This window comes from Triturus cristatus, chromosome 7 (genome assembly GCF_964204655.1).
Source record: "Triturus cristatus chromosome 7, aTriCri1.1, whole genome shotgun sequence".
NCBI classification, from domain to species: domain Eukaryota; kingdom Metazoa; phylum Chordata; class Amphibia; order Caudata; family Salamandridae; genus Triturus; species Triturus cristatus.
The window spans coordinates 726,118,372-726,142,429 of record NC_140590.1 but is presented as its reverse complement, the minus strand read 5'-3'; the positions used below and the strand labels follow the sequence as shown (position 1 = coordinate 726,142,429).

The 24,058-nt window shown below is 43.9% G+C and overlaps 1 protein-coding gene across 1 annotated transcript in view; it reads left to right on the top strand.

The window, feature by feature from the left end:
- Positions 1-10,677: 10,677 nt before the first annotated feature.
- The window catches only part of GAA (alpha glucosidase), a 467,310-nt gene continuing 453,929 nt past the window's right edge, over positions 10,678-24,058 (top strand). The window contains exon 1 of the mRNA XM_085617437.1: positions 10,678-10,739. The gene's annotated coding sequence lies outside the window, so the exon portion shown is untranslated. The remainder of the gene's footprint in view (positions 10,740-24,058) is intronic.

Genomic DNA, 24,058 nt, shown 5'->3' with positions numbered 1-24,058 from the left:
AATGCCATTTTATTTTGCCACCGCTCACTCTGTGCACAGCTCAAGGGTGGGGCTGAATCCTGCAAACGCAGAATGACTGCACTGGTCTACAGTGTGCATTTCGCCTACAATCATCCTATCTTACATGCGCATTGTAGACCCAGCAATCCAAGGGCTGTGAAACAGCCTGGGGATTGCTGGAGGAGGCCACCAGCCTCAAAATGAGTGCTGGGTTAGCCTGCTCCAACCAATCCTGGAGCTGCTCTCATGCTGAAAACATCATGAGAGCAACTTCAGGATTGGTTGGAATCGTGTTCCACTGAGCAGGAAGAAAATCCTTCCCTTTCCTGCTCGTGGACACAAGGATCGGGATCGCCGGCAGAGAAGTGTCACACCGGGCATGCACCCCCATTTATGGTGAGTTGTGCGCCATCACGCTCACCATCTTTTGCACATGCTAGCCGCCACTGAGTGTCATATATGCCAGTAGACCCGACTCATGATTTTTGAAGCCAAATTAGCTTTATTTTGGCTGTCTCCCATCTGAAATTGCCTTGCACTCAATAGAAGTCAATGGGGGAAATACATTCTCCCGATTATTTTCTAAATATCTCCCACTTTCCACTTTAAAAATGTTAGCATGTATGCAGTATTTCAACAGCTGTATACCTTCTTCACATAACATAGTAATTTCAATTGTCATACTGTGATAGTCGTTCTGTGAGCATGTAGTCGAAACAACTTAATGACCAATCGAGAGGCACTGTGAGAAACTTTCACTGACTTCAGCCTAAACTCCAGAGGAATCAGTTGTGCTTTTCCATGCACACCCAGTTGCGGCCGGCACGACTCGAAGGTGGGGGGTGCGTTCAGTCGCGCGGGTGGTTTGCAAGGGAGGTGGGGGTCTCACGGGGGGGTAATTAATTTTTTTTAAAAAGATAAACTTACCTGGCCGGGTCCCACGTCTTCTCTGCTCTCCTGCTCTCCAGGAACAGGAAGCAAAAGCAGGCAGCCAGGCTCCCACTCTCCCCTAAGCCAATTACAACGCTGCTCAGGCAGCATTGTGCTTGGTCGGGATGCCGACTAGCCAGGCTCTAGTGGCCCACCCATTTTCTCCATGTAGGCTGCATGCAGCCTACATGGAGAAAATGCAGAATGCACATGACTGGTTTGGGCGGCCCAGAGGGCCAACCAATCCAGTCATGTTCACTCAGGATTGGGCACACCACTCCTCCCCAGCCCTGCTCCCAGAGCAGCCTCGCCTACCCGCCCGCCCCATACACTTCTGCTTTCTCATAGTGCGAGAAACAGAAACATAAAATGGTTCACACCCACCCATAAGATGAACTTACCCAGATACATAAAGGCAACTCTGTTCACAGTATTCACTATACAATAGTCAGGCTTTGCTTGAAAACAAACTACAGAAATAAGACATCTAGGAAAAGAATGTACTTCTAGAGAATGCAAGATCAAGTAAAATGTAAACAGGGACTGCAGCCCTGACATGGCTTACCGGAAGAGGTTTACCATCTTTCTTTGCCCTCTGTAGAGAGGTCAATGATTGGATGAACACATGGTCTAACACCTGTATGAGCCACCATGTGAGAAGCTGTCAGTGCCTTAATCCTCATCCCGGGATTTTCAGTCGTGCACCATAATGAACACCGCAAAAACCAAAGGAAATGATGGACGGAGTGTTGAACATTGCAAGCACTCACCCCCAGTCAACTGATCTGGGTTTAATCCATCACCGTTCTTTAGCCCACTCTGCCACCCCAGTTCAGACATGGCCATATGCAAATCAGTCTGACCCTGGGCCTCATGGGAACAGTCCAGCCCGAACTGCCAAGCCATGTCTTCCCTGGACCGGAAACAAGCTTCCTAGGACCGGTTTCTGGCATTTCAGCCGTCTTCAGCCAGGCTTGCTTGAATCCAGTGGCAAAGTGAGCAAGGGACTCACGTCTGAGCATACCCTGCCAACTTATGGCGAACAAAGCAAAAACCAAAGGAAATGATGGACGGAGTGTTGAACATTGCAAGCACTCACCCCCAGTCAACTGATCTGGGTTTAATCCATCACCGTTCTTTAGCCATAATGAACACCACCATATCATGAATTTACACAGACATTTAAAGGCCACTCACTACACCTTTTATGCATTAAGCAAGAGTTAAATATTGAATATTATTAACGTACAGTAACAAAGCTTGTAAAAGTATGTATTCAGACAGAATTGAAGATTAAATAAAACAGAACTGCATCTCTTACATGGATTACCTGGTTTAAGCAATGAAAAATGTGCGAGTGGTTAAAACTCAGAGCTACAGTCTGGGTTCACCAGCCTAGCTGCTAATCTAGGAGTGATCTGTCAAAGCCTCAGATGGGAACAGGGTTGGACTGGTATAGAATAGAGGACAGGGAACCAAAATAAAAGTGGCGTCCACTAGCAAATTAGATAGCTGAAAAGTGGCCCACATTTGCAAATCTGGGCAGTTTTAAACTTGTAAAGACAAACTGTAAATGTGTTTTGCAAGGTATGGGACGCTACATACATTTGTGCATGCTGCAGGCAACGTTGTACTAAAAGGGAAATAAACAGTAAAAACGTCACAAGCAGTCTGTAAAACAGGCCAAAAACAGTGACTTTGTCAGACCAGCCCTTCTTCATACATTCCAACAGGCCTGACTTAGGCAGGAGACTCCTAATGTTTGAAGCCAAAAATGCTTTTGTTTTAGTTGTCTCTCACCTGAAATTGCCTCTGCTTCAATAGTAGTCAATGGGGAAAATATATTCCGCAATTATTTTTTCAAATTCTCCCACTTTCCTGTTCTTAACTGTTGCCATGTCTGCTTCCGGCGCTTCCAGATTGCCCTAATGACCAGTCCATCCCTGGATTGGAGGACTGAGGGGAGCACAGAACACTTGCTCACAAGAGCTGTATGCAGCTCATAGTCTGTCTGTGTGTCTTTGCAGAGATCATTGTTTCCAGCCATGTGCCAGAAACAATGTATGTAAATTATAACAAGTTGTGACCAGAGGAGTTTTCCATGGTAACCACAGTCACCTCTTCATTCTAGACCCAGCCCACAATGCCTCGAAATTAAACAAATGAGTGCTGGCTGCTCTCAAAACAGCAGAAAGCAAAGCACCTTGAGCAGTGCTCAGAAGAGCAATGTACGCATGACAATATATAGTGGGGGAACGCGGTAATTTGCACAAAAATGTGCCACAATAACCCCTGATGCGTGGTACTTAGCATGGCTGCTCACATCACCCTGTGACATGCACATAATTTAGGTGCAACCCCCCGGCTTGCCCCTTGTGACCTCTGGCAGTGTCTTTGGGACAAAGGCAAAAAGTAAAATTGATGGACAGAATGCTGAAAAATGTCAAGCATTTACCTACAGTACAGAGTTCTGGGCCTAAATCCATACCTGTTTGCTCCCCATGCCATTCCGGTTTGGACCCAGCCATATGCAAATCAGTCTTGACCCTGCTCCCCATGGGAACAGTCCAGCCCGAACTACCGGGCCAGGTCCTCCCTGGACCAGTAAGAAGCATTCTGGGACCAGTTTCGGGGTCTCACCCCTCATTAGCCAGGCCAGCTTGACTATAGTGGCATGGTGAGCACAGGACCCACGTCTGGGCATACCCTTCCCGCTTTCCTGGCTGATGAGGGAACCAGTCCCAGGGTGCTTGTGGACCCAAGGAGCAGCACACGCCAATGATGAAGCATGCCAGCTTGGTGGGTAGTTGGCTTGTGCATCCTAGGAGGGATGTTACCTATGAAAAGTGCCTAGAGGCTGAGTGTGGCCAGCTGTGACATAGCTATCATTGGTGCAGCAGGTGCAGTGCACCAGGGCCTAGAGCCCTAAGGGAACCATTCAACCATGATAATTGCTGTATATTACTACACAAACAGCAGTATAAGGGGCCATTTTCCTGTTTGCACCAAGGCCAGTGGCATCTTTGCTACGTTAGTGGGAGATGGCCAGACTTCTTATTGCTTTCGAAACTGCACGCAATATTTATGTTACGCTCTTCTTAGCATCCCCTCAGCTCCCTTCCTTACCCACCTCTGTCACTCCCTGCAGCCTTACACAAACAATTCACTTCTTCCCTCAATAAACACCATGGCACCTGCATGACTGAGCTAAGCTGCGTGTGATTCAGGTGAGTTGGAGGAGATGTTTGTGTTCAAGGGCCAGTCTCTGCTCTAATGTAATTAGCCAGGGACTGACCTATAAACACAAAAGCTGCCCTCTTCTGCGCCATTTTATTCACCAGTAGCAGCGATGGTGTCAAATGTACGTCTGCTCTGGGCACTAATCTGGCAAAGGGCAGTTCTGGCTGAATGCCATCATTCATGTTCTGCATTTTGACAAACCTGATTGTCCACTGCCATCTAAATAGGATCCTCCCTTCTGACTACATAAACTTGTTTGGCTCTTTGCACAACACTGTGCCAGTGCCAGGCGGAAGAGGTGGCGGAGGTACAGGTTAGTAAACTGCGTCTGTGTTTATGCTCGGTCACTGCAGACACAAGTCTGGGAAGGGGGGGCTCAAGTTGTGTGCGTAGATAATTCGCCACATGGAGCATTTTATTTGTAAAACGTCCTTTAAGCGTAGTTGCCAAGTTTTTAGTTTGCTTATCTTATCTGTGACACTTGAACGTTTGCAGTCTGATTATGTGTGACATTTCCAGACTTCTGTGTGCGACACGTCGGAGGTACTTTCTTGTGCGCCTAGCTCTCTCTAAACTGCGCGCCTGAGCGGCCGCGTGCACGTAGGTTTCCCTGCGCGCGGAGACCTACAAGCAGCGCCACCACAGAGGGTTCCACTGCTTCCGTGGGGTCTTTGTAGTGCGGCAGAGGCGGCGCAGCTGCTCTGAGGAATGCATATTTAAAGATGTGGTTTTGAATAGAGGAAGTGTAGTAAACACCTGCAGTGAAGGGCAGTCCTGAAGCAGCAGGAGAATAACCCCAAAGCTTCCACCGCAGCCCAGAGTCCAGTCTGCCTTGTGTGAGAACATGCAGAGAAATGCAGGGTACCCCACCATCAGTGTGCTTTTGAAGCTGAGGAACACACCGCCATTCAGATTCAGGCGTCAGCTATCCGTGACATCCCAGAGGCTTAAACTGTGTGGCCTGGGGCGCAGCGACGCAGTGCTTTGTGCTGCACCGGTTGCAATTACTGTTTCATCCACCCGCTCTGACTATTTTGTAGTGTCTGCCTAGGCCTCCCTGGGGCCCTACTTGATGTTTACTACTCTTGTGATTAGAGGGAGTGAAAGGTGTGAGTTTTTTTATTTGCAGAGTTTTATATAGCGCGAACTTGACCCGAATCCAATCAGGTCTCAGAGCGCTTTACATAGCACCAGTTACGTTACATGCGGGCACATATTCATTAATATCGTTCCTAGCGGAGCTTTAAGTGGAATGAAAAAACTAGGGGGTCTCTCAAAGGGACGTGGCTGATGTAATTAAGGGCGTGGCTTAAAACTACGCAAGCGAAAAATCTGTGCTTTAACATAGTGTGCGAAATGCAAAAAGAACAATTGATCGACAGCATGCAGAACAGTGTTATACATTATTATTATTATTATTGTGAAATTTATTAAGCGCACAGCTACCCTCCAACGGGTGTGTCCCGGCGCTGTGGACAGCGACAGTAGCGGACAGAGAGATTAGCAGTTTGCAAATAACCAGGTTTTCAGTTTACATCTGAACTGAGATTCAGAGTCGATCATACGGATGTTGAGTGGGAGAGCATTCCATAGTTTTGCCGTGATCACTGCAAATGCTCTGCCACCTTTTCTAGATCTGTAGTACCTGGGGGGCGCAGAAGGCGGAGGTGATTAGATCTGAGCGTGCGGCAGGAATGGACTTGCTTCAGCCTTTGTCTGAGATAGCCTGGCCCCTTGCCATTCAAGGCCCTGAATGCCAGGACCAGGGCTTTAATCTGAATGCGGGAAGAAATAGGAAGCCAGTGAAGGTTTTTCAAATGGGGGGAGATCGAATGGCGGTAGGGGATGTTACAGATCAGCCTGGCCGCTGCGTTCTGTACCATTTGAAGTCGATGAAGGAGATATGCAGGTGTTCCCACGTTGAGGCTATTACAATTGTCCAGGTGGGACGTGATGAGAGCATGTACAATAGTTTTCAAGGAATCGGTGGGCAGATAGGGGGAGATCTTTTTTATCATGCGCAGTTTGCCAAAACAGGCAGAGGTGACTTTAAGAATTTGGGTTTTACCTAGCAGTTCATTGTCAATTTGGATGCCCAAATTACGGGCCGTCTTGACCGGTACGGGGGGGGGGGGGTTCAGTTACATTCACCCCAGTACAGAGATCTGGGCCTAAATCAATCCTTGTTTTGCTGCCCATGCCATTTCAGTTTGAACCCAGCCACATGCAAATCAGTCTTGACCCATGTGGGAACAGTCCAGCTCGAACTGCCAGGCCAGATCCTCCCTGGACTGGTAACAAGCATCCTAGGACCGGTTTCGGGTTTTGCATATGGCTGGGTCTGAACTGGGGTGGCGAAGTGAGCTAAAGAACAATGATGGATTCAACTCAGATCTGTGACTGGGGTGAGTGTCTGAAAAGTTTCAGTGCTCCGTCCATCATCTCCTTGTGTTACTGGTATTTTGTTCCTTTTGTCATTGCATCCAGATATATAATACAACATGTAACATTACACCTACAACAATTCAGGGCTATTGGCTTTGCCAATGGTTGTTAGTTGTGTACGATAAATAAGCAACAACTATGGCTTCGCTGTAATACAATATTGAGAATGCTTTAGTTTTGAAATGATGAGACTGAAAGAACTATGAGTCTCTTTGAAGTTATCGTAAAGGTTGGAAAGGGTGTTACTGCTGCAGAGTTAAGATTTTTTTTCACCCTGATGGTGAGGGCAAAAATGGAGGACCCGATAGGGACCCGCCTTGGTACCTGCTTTGTAGAACTGCCAGTGCAGAGCACCAGCAGGACCCTGCCCACTTAAAGTCCTGGTTTCAAGTTTGGGACGATACAGCATAGCATTACAAGGTACCACGGTCTTGATGGCTAGTGTGCTAGTGTGCACTTTAAGGGGCGACTAAAAATACATGCCCAGGGCATTTGAAAGGTCATCAGCATTAAGGGCTGATTGTGCAATTACTCATCCTGTTAAGCAGCCTCTGGAAATAAACCCTCAATATAACTGTTCAGAATTTCTACCTGAACCACTGTAGGAAAGCCTGGTGCTGGCAGAGTTATCAAGCAGCTCACTAGCACTTAGGGGTTTTGCTACAGTAGTCGGTTATGCAGTCTGGTTATGTCATTTCACTCATCTGATTATAACAACAAGACTGCAAGTCACTTGTAACATGAGCCAGAAAGCAAGGCTTGGCTGAGGACATCCCAAATGATAGGCCCATACACCCAAGCTAGTTCCCAGAGTGCTCACGCACACCTTACAGGCCGCTGCAGGGCCCCAACCATAGAAATCTGAAGGCATTCCAGACAAGTCGACAACCAGCCTGCCTGCTATCTGCAAGGTCATACCAGATATGTGATGGCGTCATCCTCTGTGGCATTCCAGATAGGTCTGCGTGGAATCTAATGTTCTTCCCTAAAAAGGAGATGCGCTACAGAGCAGTCTGCCAGGTGACTGAAGACCCCCCTTACCCGTTCCGGCAATCTTCTCAGGCAACTCGAGAAAGGAAATTAAGAGTTAAAGATAACTGTATATTCATCTATTCATCCTTTCCATTTATACTTTGCAAATCAAAATAGTTAAATAATCATAATCTTTATGCTGTAACTCCATTTGAATAACTGAATTAATGAGTATGCAAGCTAAACAGCGAGTAAATAAATGAATGAGAAATGCAGACGCATTTCAGCGTTTATCGCCTTTCTCAATGCTGGAATAGCTTATTTCAAGAGAGAGGTCTGACAGGAGAGGCCAGTCCATCCAGACACCCTAATACACACACTCTTCATCTGAGAGAGAGGTCTGAAAGGAGAGGCCAGTCCATGCACACCCCCTACTATGCACACCTGCCATCTGTTAGAGAGGTGTCAAAGGAGAGGTCAGTCTCTCTACCAACAACCCACTATGCACACCCGTCATTTGAGAGAGAGTTCTCAAAGGAGAGACCAGTCCCTCCCCACTCACTAGTACGCACACCCATCATCTGAGACAGAGGTCTCAAAGGAAAATTAACTCTATTCACACACCCTACTACGCACACCCATCATCTGAGATAGAGGTCTGAAAAGAGAGGCATGCACGCCTGTTATCTGACAAAGAGGTCTCAAAGGAGAGGTCAGTCCCACCACACACCCTACTATGTACACCTGTTATTCAAGAGAGGGCTCTCAGTGGAGAGGCCAGTTCCTGCACATGACATATTTTGGATAGTTATCATTTAAGAGAGAGGTTTGAAAGCAGAGGGTAGTCCCTCCTCATACTCCAGTATGCACACCCATTATCCAAGAGAGGGTTATCAGTGGAGAGGCTAGTGCTTCCCATATACTATTTCCCTACAATTGTGTTGTTATCCCGCAAGAATCTCACGAAAGTAGAGTGCAAGCTTCATGGAGTAAGGCTTGCCGCATGAGAATTGTGCGATCCCGGTGGACATTCGCATGATTCGAATGGAAAATTGTTAAGCCTGCCACAAGGTGTTTTACAATCCTGCGAACCTCTTCTAAGACCCGCATGAAAAAATAATGGGCCTGAGGTGTTTTCCGATCCCACGAGAGTCTCAAAAGATCATATGGGGGTTAGTAAAAAAAGGGCCCAGTCTCTTTCCACAATGTACTACGCAGACTTATCATGCAAGAATTATCTGTTAGCAAACCCACAGCCTACTGTACATACTTGACAGCATAGGAAGAGGTATGAGCAGAGAGATACAGTTTTCTGAAACCCTACTACAGACACCTCTCACCCCGGTAAGTTGTGTTATCAGACAGGCCATTCCCTTCCCAGGCACCACTGCGTATCCCAGTTGGTCTTGGGAGAGGTGTCAGCAGAAAGGCCACTCCTTGCCATCACCCTACTGCACATCCATGTTGTCTTGGAGATAGGTGTTAGGGGAGAGGATAATATTTCCTCACAACTGTATATGTCTGTCATCCTGGGGAGAGCTGTGGCTGGATAGTGAAATCCATTCCCACACCCTAATATATATGGTTATTTTCCTGGTGAGAGGTCTCAGTGGAGAGGCCAGTATTTGTCATACTTACTATGAAATAGTAAGGTCCTACATGTGAGTTGTGTACCTTCCCCACCCTACTATGCATACTGTTGAGCCTGGGGAAAGGTGTGAGTGAAGTGTCTCTTTACGCCCTACTCTACACACTGGTTTCCTTCATGCAAGATCCCACTGGAGAGGCCAGACCCTTCCCATAGTCTACTATACACCGTTGTTAGGCTGTGGAGAGGTGTCATTGAGATCACAGTGTCTCCTTACACCCTGCTGTGCACTGTTGTTATACTATAAAAAGGTCTCATGTAAGAGTCAACTTTCTCTCCACACCCTACTAGTGGGAACTATAATGCATAAGTACTATCATAAAGAAAAGTGTAAATTCTTCCTGTAAAAAAAGGTTTACGATCTCGCAAGACTCTCGCAGGATCATAAAAAAAGTAGTGATTTTACTTTTTCTAATAATAATAAATGAACTTAGAGTATCAATGTGTGCTATCTACCAATGTTTGTCTCATGCAGATAAAACGTGTGTTTTTTCATAAACCTAAATGATTTTTTTTTTTTTGCCTATAATTATTTAATGAGTTGCATTTCATTAAACTAAACACACTATTACTATTCTGGTGTATATAAACCAAAAATACTACATTAGGAAATATTCAGTTTAAATGCAAAGTCCATTATAAAAGGTACGATCCCATGAGGGGCTCGCACGACCAAACCGGGAAGCACTGAGACTTGTACTGCATATGAGGGGTTTGCCTCCTCTTGCAAGAGTCTCACAAGAGCTTTGTAGAAGGGAAAAAAAGAGGAACAGTACAAACAACATAGATCATGAAACTATAGGTTAGCTCTGAAAAGAGCCGTTTTTGTTAACAGTTTTCAAAAACTATAAGTTTTTTTGTGTTTTCAAACATTTTAAATATTTTTTTGGTATGTTTAAGCTTTTTAAAAAATGGGTAGGACAGAAACATACAACTTGAAGTGTTAAACAAACACCAACATCATCTTCTTAAAAACAAAAAAAAGAATAAGTTGCAAAAAACTGTTTAAAAAAATCCTACTGCGTAGGGGCGCACTTATTCTCTTGGACAAGTTTCTCCTGGGCAGACCTGATTGTTTCTTATGAAAAGATGATCTGCTTACACAGCAGCAAAACAGCGCTTTATCAAAAAAAGCAGGCTAATTGTCCGCTTGTGCACTTATAACCTGTGCAGGCACAGTATTTCCAGGAGCAAATTATGTCGAAGCCCTTGCAGAGCTGTCTAGCTTCACAGCATGGGCCAACTCTGGCCGTGCAAGTCTTTGTGGATGCATTGACCTCAGGTGTACTCATGCTATATTGTTTATTTCTGCTCCCCCAGCTGAAGTCTTTGCTGGAAAGCTGACATACTTTGCAGAAACATTATTGCTACCTGGCCTCATATCAAAGAATTGTCAAACCAGGGATTCCTTGGGTGGCTGAGATGGCTGAGCTGGTGCAGAAGCCCCTGGCTGCTCATCTGAATCCAATGAAGACATCTTTGTGAAGAAAGGGAAGCAGGAAAGGTGAGCAAGCCAATATGTCTACTCTCACCAAAATTTAATAGTGAAATAAAGTAAAAAAAGGTGGAATCTTCTTCTTCTAAAAAAAGACATCCATATGAAACAATCACAGTCCTTTCTTATGGTGCAGTTCCTCTCCTGGACTTCTCGTGAGACTCCAGCGAATGTCTCACGAGATAGTAAAAAATATTATTGCTTTATATATTTCACAGAACAATTCATATTCAATTTTTCCAGGCTAATCAACCTTTCTAAAATCTTAATTTGTTTATAATTACAGGAAAACACAGTTAATAACCTAATTCCAAATGCACAATTTCATGGGTAGATCGCGAGTACATCCCCCTTGGAGTCCACACAGGGAATTGTGTGTTCAAGTCCCACAAACATCTCGCGAGAGCCACCATCTTTAAAAAAAAGAAATGAATATTACAATCATATTTTAATGACTGTTTTTATAGATTATAATTAAATAATAACTGAACACATGAAAAAGAACTCATTACAGTAGATTAAAACAAACTATAGAACTCTAATGAGTAATCTCACGCTTAAAAAATTGATTTATATAATTATACTTAACACTATACAATGATAAAAAACGGATTACTATCTTTTCTGAATTATATTTACGACTATAAACTAAAAACACATAAAAAGTCTATGAAAAGTATGCTATTACAATATTAATGAACTTGCTGGGAAAATGTTTCAATATGAGAGTCAAAAGAACTGAGGAGATATATAATCTCAACACAAATATTATAGTATTACTCTGTTTTACTCATTTATCATTTTTAGAAAAGTTTTGCAACATGTGCACCCTTTCCTGTTAAGTTGCAATATGAAAGCAACTCCCTTTCAGAATCATGTCCACATACAGGATATATTATTCAGTTATTGTACCACATATACACACAAAAAAATTACTTTGAAAAAACCTAAAACATCCATGAAAAAAACACCCAAGTTTAAAGTAACAGTTTAGTTAGGTGAATTTCTCAGTGACAACATCAATGTTTTGAGCTAAAAAATACACAGAAAATCATCAGTTATAGTTAGCAGCACTATAACTTGCACCCCCTTGCTTGTGGCCTCACATACAACACATTCATGACATGTTCTATTACCTCATTATGACATAATTTTGATGACATCTCAAAAGACATCATTGATGGCATCACTGATGACAACATCCAATGAGTTTGCTAGTTTTTTTGTGTATTTTTTTTCCGGAGTTTATATAGCATGAACTTGACCTAAAGGTATGAGGTATCAGAGTGCTTTACACGAACACCAGTTCTGTTACACAAGGACACATTCATTTTTGTTAGGCACTTCGAAATTAAGTGATTTGCCCAGAATCACAGGATGTTGATCGTCATTGTTAAGACTCAAACCGGTTCCCCAGATTTGAGATTGACCACCCTACCCATTAGGCCACATCCTCTCCCCTGGGGTTTATAGTTTACATAGTGGCAGGTAGTTGTCATATTTATTTTCTACCTAATTGTGCATAGCTTGAATTCAGGTAATGCGTGTAAGTGTTTACAAAATGCATGTGCTACTAATACACCATAGCTGTATAGAGGTACTGAACACAATATACATTTTTACATTCTAGAGTAACTCTGTGTTGAGGTGGCAATTGACTTGTGTTCATGATGCTTCAGACAAGTTCTACAGAAAAAGTTTTGTCAGCAGAAAGATTCTACATAGTAGATACTAACTTTAGTAATCTGCCTTCAGTTACTAGAGAGCATCTTGTCAGCATGATAATTTATACTTAACATAGAAGATTGTGGGGCATATTCACAAGGTCCTATCCCCGAGTTAGCGGCACTTTATCGCAGCCAAAGCGGTGATAAATTCATCACACCATTCACAAGCTGGTGCTAACAGCTGATATCACCAATTTACCTGCGATAGTAGCCGCAAAAAAAAACAACGCCACGGATAGCACCATCAACTAACGCTAATGAGATGCAGAGTAGGCGTTCCCCTGCAAAAACAGGCGAAAAAACCACAACACCACTTTCACAACGAACTGTCAGATCCGCGAGTCAAAGCCACGCGATAAGCCGCGGTAGCCGCTGGTATTTAACACCTGTCTCAAGCAGGTGTAAAGACGGATGACTCCCTGCAGTAGGCAACAGAGCCCCCCACACAGCCACACCTGAAGAACAAACAGCGCCATGGAGCTACTCGTGCAGCTCGGGCCCCAACAGGGCCACAACACCCACCGCCACACCCCCAGGACCTCCATCACCCCCTGGACCCGGCAGCGCAGAGTAAGACAGTGGACCTACCAAAAACGCACCACTCTCACAGATCTAACGCCTGTGGAAGTCATTGCCCACTACAGGTTCAAAAGGGCAACCATCCTCTGCATCTTGACCCACATTGCCCAGAGCCTGACGGTACCAACACAGCAGACAACCAGGATGCTGATGCACAGACCAGGCCTGCCCGCCCCAGCGCCCCAAGGCCGCACTGCTCACCTGCCGACACCGTTGTGTGTCGAAGAGGGCCCAACACGTGCCGATGCAGGCTCCAGGCCCCAGTCACGAGTGCTCAGCAGCCTCCGCAGACCCTCGCTGGCCCCCCGACCCTGGCCCACATCACTCCTTAATTATTGACATGCTCCACCGGTGTACTCTTCGGACCAGAAGTTCCCACATGTGGAACAGTATCCTGAGTCCTGAATGGCAGTGACCCCAAGTCCGTGGCAGCAGCCACAGCACAAGACTCCCTTCGATCAGTGTGGCATAATTCCATTAAGCAGGCTTGCGACACGTGATGCCACTAGTCCTGTGCGACTCGAGTTATCCCCCCTTGTAGTTCTGACATTGCATTACTGAGTGCCTGATGACTGTTGGAGTTGTTGCCAGCACCAGCTACTCCCTGAGGGCTGGCTTACAGTCACCCCACACACAGCCAGCACAGGCGTGACTGTATTGGTGGGCCTGCGATCACATCCTGCTGAAACAATTATTGACTATTTTCTCCCTGCACTGTCACAGGTGATCAAGAATTTGCACTCTGCCCTTGGATAGTGACACCCCTTCGAGACCCCAACACACCCGCCCAGAGGCAGTACAATGCGGCCCACATACGCACCAGGGGCATCGTTGAATGCACATTTGGTGTGTTGAAGTCACGTTTGAGTTGCCTGGAGTCGTCACAGGTAGAAAGCTCCTGTACAGCCCGGACATCGTGTGCAAGATGATCGTTGCATGTTGTGTGTTTAACAACATCTGTGTTCGCACCAATGCCCCATGGATCCCAGTTCCAGAGGTACCGGGCGATGATGGGGCAGGTGGCCCACATCCAACTGCAGCTGCAGCAGCGATGGCCCGTAGGAACTCCATCATTGACACTTACTTCTCATAAGCACGTCACATTGTGGCCGTCCATGGCACTCATGGGACAATAGAAGATGTCCAATTGCACTGCATGTGTGATTAAATCATATTTGCAGGTTACAGGTTGTACTTGTAAATTGTCGTGTTACATTTTCATGCGGTTTCAGATGTGATTTGCCATGTTGTGCACATTTGCGGAACCAGTTGTGTCCTGTGTTCAGTGGTGGAGGGGTTGCTCTTTGTACCAGGATGTTGTCAATGTCAAGGTCCACTTCTGCTTATGTGCGTTTGCTGCACGGTGGGCGAGTCGCTCCTGCAGCTCTGATCTGTCTGCCACTGGTCTCTTTCATGCGGTGTGCCGGTCGGTTCTGTTCTTCCACGGTGCTTGGATGCTGTGGTGTACATGTTGTCCTCTGCAGTCGGTCAGGGTGCATCCATGGTACTCCGCTGTTGATGCTTTTTTCCTATGGCATTTTCCGTATGCTGTTCTTGTGCATTTTCCTGCATTACACGTGTGTATTGCTGCCCTCCCGCTGGTTGTCACTGTTTTCTTTTTGCCCTTTGGCCCATCGCAGGTTTTTTGGTGTTGTGGTTTGTGTTTTTATCTCCGTTGAGGTGGTTGTATCGCGGTCATTGTCCGCTGTTTTAGTAAACTATCGCATAGTACCGCCTTGTTGTGAATTCCACGTTGACACGGGATTATTTTACCGTGATGGGCTGCGATGTTGAGAGTTGCGTTTAGCTACTTTTGCGGTAGTTATCACACGTTCTTGTGAATATGCCCCGTGTGTACTGAGCACTAACATGTGTGTTTATTTTGCTAGAAAATATGAGCTGTCTGTAAAGTTTTCACCACAGTGTGAAGGGTGCTGGTACTATGTTCTTTAGCACCTTCAGATTGTGGTTATTTTTTTTAGCAACTAGTATTTTTTTTCACAACTTTTCCATAGCGTGTACACTGTTCTTAGTAGATTTTTTTTTAATACTCTATGGTGCATTTCTCATGAGATCTGGATCTACCCCTCCTGTTACCTCCAGCAAGCCCCACACAGTGGGTATGCTGAGAGTTTTTGGGTGGCCCCACCCACTTTTCTCCACCACTCTGCAAATGCGCCTCCAGGCACATAACTGGTTGGGGAACGAAGTCTTCTTGGATCTTGAGGGGATTGGGGGGCAAATACCCCTCCTGTTACCTCCAGTAAGACCCACACAGCTGGATTGCTGAGAGGTCATGCCCCCTTTCTCCACCACTCCGCAAAGGCGCCTCCTGGTGCACTGCTGCTTAGGGGATGAAGTCCACTTTAGTTCTGAGGCCCTCAGGAGGCAAGGGATCCTCATCCCCGACCTGCAGTGCACCAAGAGGCATGTTTGCAAAGTGGTGGAGAAAGGGGAGGGGACTCTGGCGAGCTGCCGGATTTAAAAAAAAATATTTTTTATGTTCTAGGAAAGGGGGAGGTGCGACCTCCCTTCCCTGGACAATTTTGGGACCCGGGGACACCATCCCCCGGGGGCCTGGCTTATTTTTTATTTTTATAATAAAATAAAAGGAGAGGGGGGTCGCGCAACCCCCTCCTCGGCCGATTTTGGTCCCGGGGACCCTACTCCTCGGGGCCTGATCTTTCAATATTTTTTTATTTTTTTTGAGAAGGGGGCAGCGTGGCCCCCCTCCTAAGGCCGATTTTGGCGCCGGTGATATCAAGGATATATATATATATGAAAACTCCTTGATGCAGCAAAAGACTCCTTTAAAAAAAGCGGGCACGGACCCCAATATGATGGGGTGCAGTATTATTTCTTTATAGCATTGCAAGTGCTGTCCATGACGCGTTTCGGCCACACCCAGTGGCCTTGATCACATGATTGTGCTACGACAATTTCCAATTAATAAACACAAAACCACGTGACTCACCACGTGTAATAGTCACTGACAAAAGATTGCAGGAGACCTTTTAAAAAACGTAAGGTGCCAAATACGATGCAAAAGAAACAATTGTTCTGATGCAAAATAAGCAATTTTTCACATGTGCACTTGAGAAACATAGACAGATGATGCCATAAAAAACTTTTGAAAATTATATGATATAATTGATTGCTACAAAAGATATACTGAACATAAATGCTCATAATTTATCTTATAATTTATCTTAGACACACAATAGGTAAATGTTTAAGAAAGTTCCTTTTGCCGCCCCCAAGTGCCATACTTCGTTGAATAAGTGAACTGATATTACAACATGTATGCAAGTACAAAAAATACCCTCTAAAAGTCTGTTAGACTTGTTGCTGTACTAATACAAAGAATACCTATGCATGAATCTAATGACAGCGTAAATTTGAAGGAACAATTTTGGTAGTTCATTGAAATTAAAAGGTAATGAAGTTCAAAAAGCGATATTGTGCAATCATGATCACATTAAATATACAAAAATATTTTTCTCAAAGGAAACATATTAAGGTGCAATATGCACTGATCTGAAGGCATCTCATATTCCAAGAAAAAGAGTTCCAAGTACTTTAAATTGATAGTACATGCTAATTTAAAGTGCCACGTGCAAAGATCAAAAAGGCATTGTATACTATAAGTGTATATCAGCACAAAACTACATAGTGATGATTCATGCAGACAATGATGTCAACGTCTACCAGCGGGGCATGGTGCTTTAAATGTGGGCTTGGAAAGTACTGACTAGTTTGGCGGCATCTGAGGAAGTCAGTTTCATGACGAAACGCGTCATGCCATGTGCCAAAATAAAGGAGCATTCTTTCTTGGTGACCCGTGTGTGCTCGAGCTTCTTTGTGCAAAGGGAGCCTGGTCTTGATATATATATATATATATATATACACACATATATATATATCCCATCAACAAAAGGGCTCCTTCCTTCCGGGCAGCTGACACCCCAGGAGGGTGACGCACACGCCAGAGGAGCACGCTGGCAATAATCCAAACAAAAATTTCCACAAATACTTGCGCTCTCGGTTAAGGAAACAGTCACTATCCAATGTAAGCAAACAAAAATCCGATTGGCCGCACTCTGCTAGTCCTACCAGCGTGTTGCCCCAAAGAATTGTGGTCCATGAAGTAGCGTCGGCGGGTACGCCTATGCCAAAAGTTTAAAATGAAAATGAGTGTCGCGTTAGCCATCCCTGGACACGTGTTTCGAGGTAGTTGCCTCTCGTCAGCAGGGAGTAGGTATGTGTGTGGGGTTGCTGCGTAGGCTGCCAAAAAATATTCTCAGGTAAAGTACCACTCAAGGAACGCAGGTGCGTAGCCAAGGGCTCGTCAGCCCCACAGGCTCAAGGGAGCCTGAATATAAACAAAAATCCGATTGCCCGCACTCTGCTAGTCCTACCAGCGTGTTGCCCCAAAGAATTGTGGTCCATGAAGTAGCGTCGGCGGGTACGCCTATGCCAAAAGTTTAAAATGAAAATGAGTGTCGCGTTGGCCATCCCTGGACACGTGTTTCGAGGTAGTTGCCTCTCGTCAGCAGGGAGTAGGTATGTGTGTGGGGTTGCTGCGTAGGCTGCCAAAAAATATTCTCAGGTAAAGTACCACTCAAGGCACGCAGGTGCGTAGCCAAGGGCTCGTCAGCCCCACCGGCTCAAGGGAGCCTGAATATAAACAAAAATCCGTGAGCAACCAGGTTTATTCCACCACAACGCGTTTCAACTGCATCCGCATCCTTGATCACGTGTACTTCAGTGCACAAAACATAGAAAGTATCTTATAGCATCAGACGACTGGCACAACAACATAAACAAATGACAAGGCAGAATAGCTCATGCATTTGACGGCCATGTTGGAATGTTGAAACAACAAAATAATAAATGTTTTGGCAAACAATTGCATTGCAGTTACATCAAATAAATGATTACACGCATATGGAAAAGGATATCCACTTTTAAACGTGTTATACTTGATGCTATATATATATAATGTTGCCGAAATCTGCTGTATGCGCACTAAGTAAATATAACCAACATCGCTATATACAAGTGTAATAAAAATGCAATCAGACCAATGTCTTGATCAGCGATAAATGTATAGTCTACGGTAGTAACGTGCTGTCCAAATGTGATACTCCACATACGTCTAATTCCAGAGACAAAAGGATGTAACAGGATTAGCATAGTGCTAAACGCAATGTGAGGCGTATGATGCCTCCGACGTCTCAGATTATACCAAAGTGGGTTAACAAAATAGTGTAGCAAGTACACCCGTCCCAATGATGTAGACAATTCAAACTTTCTGACTTATGAAGAGAACAGACCAGTATCGTAGATATATCAAGTCGATGGCATGCTGTACAGACAAACCACCGGTGCCGCGATTGGTTCGTGCTTTGCTCCTAGTTTTGCTAACCTTTTATGGGCCTATGGGAGGAAGAGATATTTTACGGCAAAACTTTAATCAACAATCTGGGCAAGGTAGAGCTATGGCTCAGATATATTGATGATTTGTTCATCATATGGCGGGGCACACAAACAGAAGCCCTTGATTTCATAGGTAAACTCAATAAGAATGATCGCAGCATACAACTTACAGGAAACATCAGTGACATTAGTGTTGAATACCTAGACGTCAAAGTGGAGATTATACAGAATCAGATACACACTTTGCTTTTCCGTAAGAGCACGGCAGGCAACAGTATTCTCCATGCCCTCAGCAGTCACCCTGAATCATTGAAATGGAGTATTCCATATGGTGAACTGTTGAGGGCAAGGAGAAACTGTAGTAGTATTGAGGCATACAGGAGAGAGAGTTCCAACATGATTGAGAGATTCAAATGCCAGGGGATATCCAACTTGGGTACTGAAAAAAGTGATTGACAGAGCCGAGGGTGTCAGTAGAACAGACACACTGGCGAACAAGGTAGTGATGGAAGATGGTTTGGCAGAGAGCAGCACCAGGGTCATAATGACATACAATACTGACTGAGAACAAATCTAATGTATTCTCACACGTAATTGGGAGACGTTAAAGAAATGACAAATGCATAGGGCATGCCATGACAGACAGACCCAAGATTACCTACAGACGGGGCAGAAATTTAAGAGACATGCTAGTACACAGTGACATCCCCTCCAAACTGGATGTGGGCATGCATGATCCTAAAGGTTTCTTCCCTTGCGGTCATTGCAAGGCATGTTCTACCAGCAGTTTTCAGAAAGAATTTGCACATGGTACAGGTAGCAGAAAGATAACTCCATTTCTAACATGTAGTACCACTTTTGTGGTCTATGTAATAGAATGTCCATGCAAATTACACTACATAGGAAGCACTACACTCATGGCGAAAAAGAGAATCCTAGAACACAAACGTGCTATCACAAACAAGGATCTAAAATACGGTAGCACGACACTATCAGGACAAACATTTTTCAAACTCATCCTTATTGGAATATTTCATATTAGAACATGTCCGACTGGACCACAGAGGAGGTAACCGGGTTCTCAAGCTCAGATTGAAAGAGTCAAGATACATTGTGGACTTGCAGATCTAGGGCTCCCTGGGGCCTCAATCAGGATGAAGAACTTTCCGTACATCAAAAGGAAAAATAGTTCTGTTTTTTCACCATGATTCTCAATTCAGAGTTATTTCACCATGATTCTTTATCCAGTGCTATCTCTTTCTTTGTGTTTGCTCTCTATTATGTTGTTTCGCAGTTGTGTTAGTAACTGATATGCTTGTTAGTTTACCTTCTTAGTTTCAACTCCTTTATTAATTTGATTGTTGATTTTAAGTCTCCTCATCCTATACACTGTGCATAGAAACTATATATTACGATGCGACATTTGGCATCGTAGTTTAACTTTGTTTGTTTTGTTTCTTTGCAGGAGAGAAGGAAGGGACCTATTCACCTACACGGGTCCCCTAACCTTTTCTTCGATTGTCACTTGTGGGATCACTTATTTTGAAATATTCATTATGATCTGACGGGGAAACACGACTTGATATATCTACGATACTGGTCTGTTCTCTTCATAAGTCAGAAAGTTTGAATTGTCTACATCATTGGGACGGGTGCACTTGCTACACTATTTTGTTAATCCACTTTGGTATATCTAATCTGAGATGTCAGAGGCATCACACGCCTTACATTGCGTTTAGCACTATGCTAATCCTGTTACATCCTTTTGTCTCTGGAATTAGACGTATGTGGAGTATCACATTTCGATAGCACGTCACTACCGTAGAGTTAGGACATTTGTCACACTACTTTGCTACGCCCTTACGTGGATAAAGACATGGCTTTTTAGTTCACACAAGGCCAATTCACTCTCTTACGTTTGGGTCAAATATAATGCACCAAGCAATTGACTGTACATTTATCGCTGATCAGGACATTGGTCTGATTGCATTTTAATTGCACTTGTATATAGCGATGTTGGTTATATTTAGTTAGTGCGCATATAGCAGATTTCGGCAACATTATATATATAGCATCAAGTATAACACGTTTAAAAGTGGATTTCCTTTTCTATATGCGTGTAGTCATTTATTTGATGTAACTGCAATGCAACTGTTTGCCGAAACATTTATAATTTTTTTGTTTCAACACTCCAACATGGCCGTCAAATGCATGAGCTATTCTGCCTTGTTCTTTGTTTATGTTGTTGTGCCAGTCGTTTGATGCTATAAGATACGTTCTATGTTTTGTTCACTGAAGAACACGTGATCAAGGCTGCGGATGCAGTTGAAACGCGTTGTGGTGGAATAAACCTGGTTGTTTACTTACTTGGATGGTGATTGTTTCTGTACCTGAGAGCGCACGTATTTGTGGAAAAGTTCATATATATATAATATATATATATATATGCAAAGTTCGCCGCCAACAGTAGCTTCTCACAGACAAAAGGACGAAGAGCGGACCCCAGGTTCTTGGTGCCAATCAAGTGATGTTTATTTTGTGCCCAACAAGTCCGCCATTACGCGTTTCGACCCCCACTCGGGTCTTGATCACATGACGCGTTGCATAACAGAAAACAGACATTTAAAGTGATCTGAGCAGGAAATTATATCATGGAGTCAAAGTGCAAATGTATAGTAACTGAAAAGTTACTGATTGCAGCATAGATAAATCAATTTCAGTGCAAACTTGTACATATTTAAAGTGCAAATGCATAGTCACTAAAAAGTTCCTAATAGCAGCATAAATTATTCGATTTCAGTGCAAATTTGTACGCATTTAAAATAAGCCTATAAATATGCTCAGAAATGCTAAAATTTAAACACAGAAAAAGCAATATTAAAAACCTGGAATGACACACAGCATTTAAAATCTTACACAATGATCCAATAGATCTATATGTAGCTAAAAATCCCTACTCACATACTGTATGTGTGCCACTGCAATGTAGGTTCCATTTTATACAATGCTATGATATGCTGTAAAATGCACAACTTCTTATGCCGCTAGATGTAATATGCAGTAAAGCCCAAGTGGGCCATCAGTCATTTAAATGCCCTGCCTTATAGTCACCAAATCGATTTTAAATTTGTGCTAATCTGTGGAAAATAGAAAAATATTTCAAAAATAGTGAAGACAAAAAAAGATTGCATAAACAATCATTATCTGAATTTCATATATGTTTGGAAAGATACGGCTATATAATGAATTTCATTTGATATCTAAAATATATACATAACAGCTGATTCTCCTAGAAAAGACTAAGCAAGTCCCACTTTTTATATTTCAATCAGAGATTTGTAATACTTAGAGACAAGTGTAAAAATCCTCGCTGGCGTTTAACCCTGATGGAAACTTTGTGTCGAGCTCCAATAAATAACCAGTTTCTAGGAGGCGCAACGTTGCCTCACGATTTCCACCTCGTTTAAGCAGTAGAACCGTGTCAATTACAAAGTATTCGAGATATGTAGGGTTACTTTCATGCTTTTCTTCAAAATGCCTCACAACTAGATAAGCTTGATCCTTGCCACTGATTGCCCTTATGTGCTGGAGTATCCGTTTATGGGCTGGCAGTTTTGTACTGCCAATGTACCTCAACCCACAAGGACACTCCAGCACATATACTGCAAACTCAGTTTTACAGGTCAATTTCTTGTTTATCATGACCAGGTCTGATTTGAAGGGGCTACTATAATGTGTTTTATTGCATCCAAATTTGCAAGCCTTGCAGCTTGGACACTTTCTGAACCCCTTGCATAGTTCCATCCAAGTAGTTGGAGCAAGCACTTCCGGGCTACTGCTCACTAGGGCATTACTCATTGACGTCGATTTTCTAAACGTCAGTGCTGACTTAGCTGGAACAAACATACCAATAATAACCGGATCTCCTTGTACCAGATTCCAATTACGGTAAAAGATTTTTCTAAGTTCCTGATGTTGACTGATAAACGTTAATATAACCCTAGGTTGAAATCCTATGGTAATCATGCTCTCTGCTGTCTGCTTAAGTCTGGGTGTGAGTGCCTCCCTTCTAGAAAGGCTCCTGGTTTTTCTGATAACCCTGTCTATGACACCAGGAGCATAATCTCTAGCAAAAATCTTAACTTGCTGCCTCCTGTGCAGCCTCACATTCAAGATCCGTACTACAGATCCACCTGATACGCAGCATTTCACTATATGGGATGCTGCGTATCAGGTGAGGAGGATGATGGCTCATCGCGTGCAGGACCGTGTCGCCTGCAGTAGGATTTGTAAACAATTTGGTAGCTAAGAGATCCTTGTCCACATAGACCTCTACATCTAAAAAACAAACCGATATGGCACTTATGGTCGATGTGAATTGGAGGTTCAGACAATTGTTGTTAAGTGTGTCCACAACTTCATTAGCACTCAACTCAGTACCCCTTCAAATTAAAAACAAATCATCAATGTATCGTAGATATAAGATTGCATGTTGTTCCATAGTCGCTTTGTTTTGTTCCATCAGGACCTGCTCCTCCCACAGCCCCATATGCAAACACGCATAGCTGGGGGAGAAGCAGGCCCCCATCGCTACTCCCCTGATCTGCTGGTAGATCTGGTTGTTGAATAAAAAAAAGTTTTGTTCGAAACATGCCGATATCATTGAGATTAACATTTTGTTGTGCATGGAGAGATTCATTGGACGCAGATTCAGATAATGCTCCACAGCTTTTAGACCATCACAGTGCCGAATAGAGGTGTAGAGTGATGTTACATCAAGAGTTATTAGAAACATATCCGAACTCCACACCACATGTTCAATTTTGCGCAAAAAGTCTGATGTGTCCTGCACATAGGATGGCAGCCCCTTGACCCAATCCTGCAAAAAATAATCCACGTATTTAGAGGTGTTCTCCATTATACTGTCAATGGCAGAAATGATTGGTCTTCCAGGCAGTTTACTGGTACATTTGTGAATCTTAGGGATGAGGTATAGGGTGGGGATGACCGGATGTTCCTTTTTTAAGAATCGATATTCATCATCCGTAATCAACCCCCCACTCTTCTAGGCCAGTAATTTGTGGTAGTGATCATTCCATGCTGCTTTCACTACGTGGATATTGCTCTTTCTGTAAGATGCAGGGTCAGTCAATTGTTGTCCAGCTTCTCCATGTAGAGTTTGCGCGGCCATAGGACAACATTGCTGCCCTTGTCCGCTTGTCTTACGATGATGTTGTTATCAGACTGTAGTTTTTTCATTAACTGTTTATAACACAGGTTTTGTTTGTCAATCCTATGGTGAACTTTGTTGGTTACTATATACAGTTTTTTCAAATCCCTGGTGACTAGATCATGGTATACATCTAGGTTGTCGTGCAGCATGATTGGCTGGAACACAGATTTGGGTTTAAAAGACGTTAAACTTGTCCCTCTGTTTTCCAAAGGCTCTTGATCCATGACAGGCATACCGCTCTGGTGTTCATTCTGTAGACCCCAAGCATCTTGGAACAAACTATAATCTCCAGCCGTTAACAATGAGGGGCTAGTAGTGGCTCCAACAGTGCTGGATATTTTCTTCCTTTT